The 11125-nt window shown below is 45.5% G+C and overlaps 1 long non-coding RNA gene across 1 annotated transcript; it reads left to right on the forward strand.

The window, feature by feature from the left end:
- Window positions 1-1959: 1959 nt before the first annotated feature.
- Window positions 1960-7966, forward strand: LOC144239246 (uncharacterized). Its single transcript, XR_013337349.1, has 3 exons — window positions 1960-2014; window positions 3190-3232; window positions 7910-7966. It is a non-coding gene; the product is annotated as an uncharacterized LOC144239246 (long non-coding RNA).
- The last annotated feature ends 3159 nt before the right edge of the window (window positions 7967-11125 follow it).

Genomic DNA, 11125 nt, shown 5'->3' on the forward strand with positions numbered 1-11125 from the left:
GAAAAGAGCCAAGAAAAAAAAAAAACTAAGGAAAGTAACAGGCAAGATTATAATATGTTTAATATCTGTGAGTGCTGGGGAGGGGGGAGAATAAATTTAAAAGTGTGGCACTGTTGCAAAAAAAGTTAACATGGAGTGTAGTACTGTTTTCAGGAGGAGATGTTAGCGATTCTTCACTTGCCTATAATACCCAGTGCTCATCACAAGTGCCCTCCTTAATGCCCATCACCCATCTAGCTCATCCCCCAACCCACCTCCCCTCCAGCAACCCTCAGTTTGTTCTCTATAGTTAAGAATCTCTTATGGTTTGCCTCCCTCTCTGTTTTTATCTTCTACTATTTTTCCTTCTCTCCCCCTGTGTTCATGTTGTTTCTTAAATTCCACATGTGAGCGAAATCATGTGCACTCATATGAAATGCCTGTTCATGTCTTCTGCCCATTTCTTAACTGCATTATTTGTTGCATTATTGTTTCAAATTGGGGTGGAACAGAAGCATTATTCAATCTATAATCATTGAATAATTGGTTAACTATTTGGGGAAAAATTAGATGGCCCTCTACCTTAGCAATGTACCTAACAAAATCCCTGGTGGCTCACGTCACCATTTTTATCCAGTTTATAACTTGCTTGCCCCCGCCATCTGACTTTGGTGTAGCTCTATCCTGCTCAATAAATTGTGTTGTGTGAATTATGCATCTGCCTCCTTCTGGTCCATAAACTCAGTGAGGGCAAGATCGCTTGACTTTGCAATTCCTGAGCTCCATCAACTATGTTTTAAATATAACTCTCAACAAATATTAATTGAGTGTGAAAATCACAATCACATTGACAGCTGTTGCTCTTTTCCCCAACTTATTTTAGGCTTTCGTGCATTGTTTATCATCTTAGCTATTGCTCTTTTATCTCCTGGATGCATTTAATTAGATCATGGATGGGAGCGGCACTGGGAGGAGAAAACAGTTTCTACATCTGAGACACATTCATCTGGTCCTTCATTCAACAAATGTATATCAAGTACTTATTACTTCCTAAGCAGTGTTCCCGAGGCCAGTGAGTCTAAGCTGTAATGGTTTGGGTTTGGGCAACTTTCTGTGTATTTTCCCAACTCTTTTTCTATTTTCTTTTTTTTTTTAATGTTTTTAAAATGTTTTATTTATTTCTAGGAGAGAGAGAGAGAGAGAGACAGCGTGAGCAGGGGAGGGTCAGAGAGAGAGGGAGTCACAGGCTGAAACAGGCTCCAGGCTCTGAGCTGGCAGTCAGCACAGAGCCCGACGCGGGGCTCGAACCCACGAACCGTGAGATCATGACCTAAGCGAAAGTCGGACGCTTAACCGACTAAGCCACCCAGGTGCCCCTCTTTTTCTATTTTCTGACTCCAGACAATAATTAGTATTCCTGAGCCATTTCTATGATGTTCCTTCTCTATGGGCCATGAGAAAGAAGAAAATCACCGGTGAAGTTCTTCATGCAACAATATCTACTTGAAATGGCATCTTCTGGAAATTGCCTTAATGGGAAGGAAGAGCTTTCCGGCTTTATCTTTAGAGATGCTACACATCAAAGCTTCAAAGCCACACAGGAGATGCTGGCCTGGGAAAAGAAAGACGTCTCTACTTCCTCTTGTTTTACCAGCAGATCTTTTAATTGGTTCCCATCTGATGAAGCTGGGCCCCTCCCATGCCTGGTCAGCACGGTCTTGCCTCTCTGCTTCATGCTGAAAGACCCCTCGATGCCTTCAGTGGTTACTGATTCTATAGCTCAGGGTCTCTGATCAAATCACAGTGACTATCAGAACACATACTCCCAAAGGCGTCTCCTTTGGCAAACCAGGGCTTGCGCTGGATTCACAGTAAGACGTGGTTGTTAAATCTGAATTCGTTGTGTGTCTACACTACAATCACCTCTACCTCTTTCGCCACCTCCAGGGACTAAGCAAGGAACCTGGGCTCATTCTTGGAGGTTTTCTTGATCACCACCATCATCCCTTCCATCATCACTACTACTTGCCATGGGGTGAGCATTGCACATACATTATGTCCTTTTATATATTAGGTCCTCACAACACAACCTTAAGAAAGGGACTATTCTTGAAGCTATTACCTTCATTTAGCCAATTTCAACTTTTGACCTATTTTTGTTTGTACATAACACATCCAGAGCAATGTCCTTTCCTCTGATTTCTATAGGGGTACTTTTAGTACCCCTATTTTCTTTAAAAAAATGTTTGTTTATTCTTTAGAGAGAGAGAGATAGAGTGAGAGTCGGGGAGGGACATACTGAGAGAGGGAGACACAGAATCTGAAGCAGGCTCTAGGCTGAAAGGTGTCAGCACAGAGTCCGACGTGGGCTTGAACTCACAGACTGTGAAATCATGACCTGAGCCAAAGTGAGACGCTTAACCGACTGAGCCCTCCAGGTGCCCCACCCCTATTTTCGTCAGGATCAATTCTGCACATAAATACCAGTGAAAAATGTTTAAGCATCATTGTGTTTGCTGTTACGTTGGACTGTGTGAATATTTAACCCTATCATTCCTATGTGGTAAATATTCAACACAAAATTTTCTGGCAAAATTTTCTATATTTCTTTCTTTTTTTTTTTAATATTTTTATTTATTTCTAGGAGAGAGAGAGAGACAGCTGAGCAGGGGAGGGCCAGAGAGAGAGGGAGACACAGACTGAAACAGGCTCCAGGCTCTGAGCTGGCAGTCAGCACAGAGCCCGACGCGGGGCTCGAACCCACGAACCGCGAGATCATGGCCTAAGCGAAAGTCGGATGCTTAACCGACTTAGCCACCCAGGCACCCCATAAATTTTCTATATTTCTAAATAGGGATCTTTAATTTGAATTATCCCCAAAGAATCTATTTATATTTATTTAATGTTTATTTTGAGAGGGACAGAGACAGAGAGAGAGAGAGAGAGAGAAAGTGAGAGGGGCAGAGAGAGAGGGAAAGAGAGAATCCTAAGCAGGCTCATTCTTGCCACAGAGCCCATGAGAACCCTGAGATCATGACATGAGCCAAAATCAAGAATCAGATGGTCAAGTGACTGAGCCATCCAGGTGCCCCATATATGGCAACTTCTTTCATGAATTCTATTAAATCAGTTTACATCATAATTTTTCTATACAGTGTGACTCTTTTTTTTCACTAAAATTGATTTTCCTTCTCTTTCCTTCTTCCTAAGCCTGTCCTCCCTGACTACATCCCACTGGTTTGGACTGAGCAAGGTGGGTGTGCAGGTGGTGGTGGTGGTGGGGCGGATCGGAGCCTGGGTAGGGTAAGAGGGGTGTCTACATGATAATGGCAGGAGATTGGTGACATACATGAGTTTGAGCAAACAAGTAAATGTATCAAGCATAATATAAGGCAGTTTCCTTTCTGCAGGATAGTTGACTTAGAGAACAAAAAGAGAAAACCAATATAAACCCTATGGAGTATGAGACTGCAATACAAGGTAGTGTTGTAAACTCATAGTTTTCAATACAGATAGATAAATGAATATATTTATATATGATTTTGTAATATATTTATAAATAAAAAACATTTTCCTAATTCTGCCTGGGAATAATAATACTCCAATAGTAATAAGCATATTTCATGCCAAGATCTTGATTTCTCAGTGCCATTTGGCTAATATCCAAAATATAATGCACCAAGAAGGATACATCTTCATTTCTGTGGTATTCCTGGCAAAGACTCACAAATCAAGCCTAATAACAAGGAAATATCTGACAAACCCCAATTGAGGAAAAGTTTGCCAAATAACTGGTTTGTGATCCTCAAGAGTATCGAGGTCAGAGAGCCAAAGAAAGACTATGGAATTGGTCTAGATTGAAAGACACATCACAACTAAATAAATCATAAATAAATGTAACACATGATCTTGAAGTTGATCCTTTTTTGGTAAAGAACATGATTAAGAGAATCGGCAAAACTAGAATGGACGCCATTCATTGATTAGATGGCAAAAATGCATCTGTGTTAGTTTCTGATTTTGATGGCTATACTGTATTTAGAAGAATATCTTGGTCTTGAGGGGTGCCTGGGTGGCTTAGTCGGTTAAGCGTCCAACTTTCGCTTAGGTCATGATCTCGCGGCTCATGGGTTCGAGACCCGCGTCGGGCTCTGTGCTGACTGCCAGCTCAGAGCCTGGAGCCTGTTTCAGCCTGTGACTCCCTCTCTCTCTGACCCTCCCCTGCTCACGCTGCCTCTCTCTCTCTCCTAGAAATAAATAAAACATTAAAAAAAAAAAAAAGAAGAATATCTTGGTCTTGGGAGATTATATCCTGGGGGACACAAACATTATAACCAAGTTTCCTGGGTTCTGTCCCACCATCGGCCTTTATTAGCTGTATGCTCTATTTGGGCAAGTTTCCTAAAATCCCTCTGTCTCAGTTTCATCACTGTAAAATGAGGTAATGTTAATATCAATCTTCCCATCTTATTTGAGAATTGAGTAAAGTAAATCATGCAAAGTGTTTGTCATATTGGCTGATCCACAGACAGCTCTGATTAGCGTTCACCATTTTAAAAGCATTGTTACAAAGCTTTTTTTTAAAAATCCAAATCAAATTTTTCAGGTAAAAATCTTGTAGGTCTACATTTTGTCAAGAATAGTTGAGCCCTGGGGCGCCTAGGTGGCTTAGTTGGTTAAGCGTCCGACTTTCGCTTAAGTCATGATCTTGTGGTTCGTGGGTTTGAGCCCCACGTCGGGCTCTGTGCTGACAGCTCAGAGCCTGGAGCCTGTTTCAGTCTGTGACTTCCTCTCTCTCTGACCCTCCCCTGCTCTCACTGTCTCTCTCTGTCCTAGAAATAAATAAAGCATTAAAAAAAAAAAAAGAATAGTTGAGCCTTAGGGCACCTGTGTGGCTCAGCCAGTTAAATGTCCGACTCTTGATCTCGACTCACGTCTTGAACTCAGGATCGTAAGTTTGAGTGCCACATCAGGCTCCACAAGACTACTTGAGTCTTACGACAATTCTTCGCTAACGATAGATTTTACCAGTAAGGACAATTTTAACTGTGACCAGTTGTACTTTTCCTTTAACCATCCTACTGATGCCACGTCTATCCTCCCTCCCACCACCCCCCCCAGGTCATTTTTCTTTTGCAGACTGCAGTGTTATTAAAAAAAAAAAAAAACTGTGATTCTTCAGTTTTTCTGCTATCACAGATTTTGCCATATGCATATTTAACACTTGTCAGTTTTAGTTTGCATCATGCATATCTGTGAGTACTAAGTATTATGAGTTAGATACGAGGCTGATGGTGTTTTTATCCAGCTCTTGGAAGACATCCAACTGAAAACCAGGTGGGTAGACACATATGAGCACATGAGTCAGGCGAGGCACGAAGCTTTTCCTGTATCCTGTCACTCATCCGGGGTGTAGAGGACTGAACGAGGGAACTTTAAGACTCTTGTGATCTGAGACTCCAGGGAAATGCGGCATATAAACACCAAGTCCTCAGTAAGAAGTGGGTGATTCCTGCAGAAAGAGCCCTGGCTTTGGAATCCAGTCGCCTTGGTCTTAAGATCCTAGCTCCACCGCGCCTAAGCAGCGTGACATTGGGTAAGCCACTTGACCTTCAAACCTCTAGTTCCCTGAGCTGTCAATGGGGGCACTCCTGTTCACTTCCAGAATTTTGAGACTGGGGGAGATAATATTTGGAATACATTACTCCTAGTGCCTACACAACAGACATTCAACAAGTGAACAAGAAAATGTTCTTAGACCATCAGGATGATGGGACTGAGGGACCAGATGTTGGCGACTAGGCAGCTTAGCCCTGCACTGTCCAAGAGAAGTTTTTGTGGTGATGGAACGTTCTATGTCAATATCGTCCAATATTATTACCCTTAGACACATGAGACTATTATTAAACATTTGAAATGTGGCTTGTATGAATGATATACTGATATACCTTTAATTTAATATAAACTAACTTGAATGCACATAGCCACGTATGAGTTGATCATAGCATAGTCATAGATGTATACCCTGTCAAATTTCCCTCCAGCATGCTTACATAAACACCCCCAAATTAACTCATGCCAAACCATGTAGACCCCGATGGAAGGAACCAAAAGGGCCAGCCAGACTGCAAAATTCCAAGATTCAAATTATTTCATGAAATGCCTACGATTCGACTCTTCTGTTTTCCACCCACAGCAATATTTTGTGAACTGCTTGCCACAAACTTCCGGCAGATGGCAAAAATAAACTCCAAAGTGGACACTTCCCAGGTTATTGGGGTAGAAATCACATTTGCCCAGCTCCTTGCTTGAGGTCTGTCTTTCTCTGACTTCAGATCAGTCCCTTCTCCATTCCTGGCTTCAAGTGCCGTGCGTTGACTGATGGCTGGATTCAGTCATGGGCTCATCAGACAGCCACTGACATGGCATCATGTTTCAGGCACAGCACTAGACATTAGAGACCAATCAGAAAACCAAAGGAGACATTGTGAAACTTACAGTCTACAGGGGACTTGGCTTTACCAAGCGCCTTTAATGCCTTAATTCCATGCATAACTCATGTTGTCATTAATATTAAGGGCAGCAAATCATCCCAAACTTAGTGGCTTCACATCATAGTTTGTTCTTTCAGGGCTTCTGTAGATCAGGAATTAGAGTGTAGCGTGGCTGGGCAATGAGGCTTGGTGGGGATGGTTGGGTGTCTCTCAGGAAATCGCAGTTAGACGGTAACTGGGGTAAAGATCACTCCTTTACTACGCTGTTGGTGCCAGAAGGACTCAAAGGGACAGAGGCTCACACAAGGGCTCCTTGGCCATCTCTCTCTGGCTCTGGATCCTTCCATGTGGCAGCTGCAGGGTCTGTGAGCTCCGTACGTGGCTTAGGCTCCAAAGGCAGGTATGGAGAGAGAGGGAGTGAGCATGAGCTGGAGGCCACTTTGTCTTTTATGACTTTGGCCTTGGAAGTCCTACAGCGTCACTTCTGCCTCATTCTGTTGGTTAAAGTAGTTATGACAACCCACCTGCTACCTGACTTCAAGGAAAGGGCACACAGATCCCATGGCTCGAAGGAGTGTCAGTGTCTTGTTATGAGAACATGTGGGGATAGATACATACCGGTGTGGTCATCTGTATTTTAAAAAAATGTTTTTAGGTTTATTTATTTATTTTGAGAGAGAGAGAGAGAGAGAAAGAATCCCAAGGAGACTCTGCACCACCAGCACAAAGCCCGACACAGGGCCTGAACTCACAAATGGCGAGATCATGACCTGAGCCACAATCAGCAGTAGGGTGCTTAACCGACGGAGCCCCCTGGAATGGTCATCTTTAGAAACCAGTCTGCCACAGCTCCTCATTCCAGCCACAGCAACTCATTCCAGGACAGCTTTGTCGGACCTCAGAGGCGCCTTGCAAGGAAGAGCTTCCACCTCAAGCACGCACCACGGTGTTTTTCTGCTTTCTGTCCCTGGACCTTGTCCAGTGCTGCAGAAAACTGTGTGGCCCGTGTGCAAGCACAGCCTGAAATGGTGGGGATTTAGCACTCTGAGGGGCACCCTTTACCACTAGAGAATGGGAGCCAGTGGCTAAATGCCCCAACCAACCTTTCCTTCTGGGAAACATTCTCTGGAGCCTCGAGAATGTCCTGTTGGAAAGGTCTATTTGAAAAGCTTTGTCATTTTCTAGCCATGTGACATTCCTCGTGCCACTTAACCTCATTAGTCCTCATCTGTAAAATGGGGATAATAAAATGATCTACCTCTTAGGACTGCTGGCAGATCAAATGGGATGTTCATGCAAAGCCCTTGGCACTTAACAGTTCAACAGGGGATTGCTGCTGTGATACTGATGATCGCTGGATTCTGGAAAGATCCCCAGAATCTCAGCTGCAGCTTCTAAACACATGCTGAGTGAGGGTTACTGTGCTCAACCACTAGGAGGAAGCAGCCCCTGGTTCCTGGCCCCCAGACCGCCGACCTCAGAGCTCCAAGAAGTGACTGGAGGATGTCTGGCTCACAGGAACGACCCCTAAATCGGATTGGAAACTCTTCTCCTTCTGCTTGCTGAGAAAGAAAAACATTTCTATAATGATAAGAGAGAGGGGATTTCGTAGCCACTCTGATATGCTCTCATGGTTTTATAAATACCTTCTCTTACGGTAAGCAGTAGTTTATCACAAACTGTAGGAAATGGGTTTATCAGATGATGCCTTTTGCATGATCAACATTTAATATTCTTGCTACAGGGGCGATACGTATGTGTTTCAAGCATTTTTCTCACTTGAGCACATTTTAAACCATATATATAAGCAGGGGAGAGGCAGAGAGAGAGAGAGAGGGAGACAGAGAATCTGAAGCACAGAGCCTGACGTGGGGCTCGAACTTACCAACTGTGAGATCATGACCTGAGTGGAAGTCGGATGCTTAACTGGCTGAGCCACCCAGGCGCCCCCTGTCTAGCCCTCTCTGAACCTCACGTTTGTCAGGCGGTAAACAGAGAATGAGAACACCAACCCCGTAAGGTTGCCATGTGGATGCACCAAAATCATATGGGAAAATGCAACTGCATTTGACACCAAGAAGAACCCGATTAATATCCATCCATTTCAATTCTCCTCCCCTTCGTCTCCCTCACCTGCCCGTCTCATGTCAAAAACGGGGCGGTTTCTGGGGCATCTGCGTGGCTCAATCAGTTAAGCATCCAACTCTTGGTTCCAGCTCAGGTCATGATCTTGGGGTTTGTGAGACTGAGTCCCGCGTCAGGTTCCATGCTGTCAGCCAAGAGCCTGCTTGGGATTCATTCTCTTTCCCTCTCTCTCTGCCCCTCCTCTGCTCATGCTGTCTCTCAAAACAAATAAACAAGCTTAAAAAAAATGGGGCGGTTTCTATGTTTCCTTTCAACCCAACACAGTTCTGGCTGATGCCTGGGGCTAAGGTTAGGATTCCGATGGGTCACACAGGTGTACAGCCGTGTAGGAAGCAGGATGGGGGTGCAGGATGGGTACGTGCAGGTGTGACACTGAAAGAAGGCAGCCTGTAAGTGAACAGGATCAAAGATGCATGAGAATAGCGACTATTCTTTCATGGGGCAAAGCGGATGCTTCGGCCAAGGAATTTCAGACCTAGAGAAATGGGGTGAAATGGAGAGCTGAATAAATGGGTCATGACAGTATTATTATTACATTATTCTTACGGGCCTGGTGCCTACTTGAGATGAGGCGTGTGCCACATAAAGGCAGGGCCGGGGTCCGCCTTATTCATCGGCTAAGTGCCGCAAAACGAGACTTCCTCTGTGAGAGCTAGACGCTCACCTGAGAGTAAACGCTGGACTCTTTTGTGCTTGGTCCAGGCCCTGCTGCAAGCCCGTGATGTACATTACGTCATTCCTGACAGTCGCCTTGTAATGCAGGTACCAGTATTAGACGGGGTACAGGAGACTAGTGGCCCAAGATCACAGAGCGGAGGTTCAGATCTTCTGGTTCCGGGCACCCTGCTTTTAACCACCCTTCTGTGAGGCACAGAGGCCATGGGGGCTCCGGCTCAGAGCAGGCGGGGTCACCCCGGGGTACTCAGCGGCCAGCCTTGGGAAGGGTGCTGCTGGCCACGCAAATGTCCACTCAGGCCGGCCCATCTTGGTCGTGTCCAGCTCTGAGGCAGTGAGCCTCCCACGCAGGCAGAGCCAGGAGAACAGGCTGCAAATCTGTGACCATCTGCACCTTGTCCCCACAGTTCCGTGGTGGGGGGAGCCTCCTCCTCGTCATGGTAGTTAGTACCAGCTGGTAGTAGTCAGTATCAGGTGGTGAGGAGCGCGGGTCATCTCTAACAAAACCAGAGCTAGAGACAGACTGGACACGTGAATCCGCTTTCAGAGAGAAGGATGCTACCCTGAGGCCTCAGGCAACGCCCGTGTCTGGAAGCTGATCCAATTCCGATGAAACTCCGACTTCTCATTTGTGATCAAAGAGTTGGAAGAATGATCTTTCTAGAAGCGCCCCCCTCCCCCCCCCCCCGCCCCAGCCTTTCTGAGCAAAGCTTTACAGGATTTCAGGTAACAAATCAAATGGAAAAAAGTAACACTAACCTGAGTCTAGGAAGTGGCTTTGAGTTCCAATTACATTATTTTTTAAAGTTTATTTATTTTGAGAGAGAGAGAGAGTGCCCACAAGCAGGGAGAGGCAGAGAAAGGGAGAGGGAGAGAATCCCAAGCAGGCTGTGTACTGCCAGCGTGGCGCCGGATGCGGGGCTCGAACCCACAAACCGTGAGATCATGACCGAGTTCGGCACTAACCGATGGAGCCACCCAGGCGCCCCTCCTGCTGCATTATTTGTTCGCACCACGACCTTACTTTCCTTCCACGGAGCATCTCGTGAGTGAAATCACATACACAAGTGGTGCGTGGAACAGGCAGGCCCCTCGGGGGCTGACGTCAGCAGAGAGGAGCCAAGTGGGTCATCCCACCAACCCCCGGATCCTAGCAGAGATGAAGCACTTCCACCTGTTTCACGTAAGACGATTTGATAAAGTGGCTCTGCTCCTCAGCGCAGCCTGAAAATCCGTGATGATGCCAACATGCATGGTGAACGCAGAGCACTGCGTCTTAAATATTAATGGACACAAATCACCGGGGGATTTGTTAAAATGCAGATTTTGATTCAGTCAGTGTGCTCGTTTCCTGGAGGGGCTGCTGTAACAAATCACTACATACTTGGTGGCTAAAACAATAGGAGTTTATTCTCTCACAGTTCTGGAGACCAAAACTCTGAGATCAAGCTCCAGGCGGGTGGCAGGGGTTGGCCGCTCCTGGAGACTCGGGGGGAGAAGCTGTTCCCGGCCTCTCCCCTGGCTTCTGGTGGCCACTGGCTATCCTGGGCGTGCTGTGGCTCAGACTTACATTATTCCAGCTTTCCTCTTAGTATATCTGTGCATCCTTGCTTCTTCTAAGGGCACCAGGGTACATGATTTTGTCTTGAGATCCTTACAGAAGATCTAACGTTGTGGCCTGGGACTCTGAATTTCTTTTTTATGTTTTTTTTTTTTTTATATTATTATTGAGACAGAGAGAAACAGAGCATGAGTGGGTGAGGGGCAGAGAGAGAGGGAGACACAGAATCCGAACTGGGTTCCAGGCTCTGAGCTGTCAGCACAGAGCCCAA

The sequence above is a fragment of the Crocuta crocuta genome, unplaced genomic scaffold, assembly GCF_008692635.1.
Source record: "Crocuta crocuta isolate KB4526 unplaced genomic scaffold, BGI_CrCroc_1.0 scaffold16, whole genome shotgun sequence".
Taxonomy (NCBI): domain Eukaryota; kingdom Metazoa; phylum Chordata; class Mammalia; order Carnivora; family Hyaenidae; genus Crocuta; species Crocuta crocuta.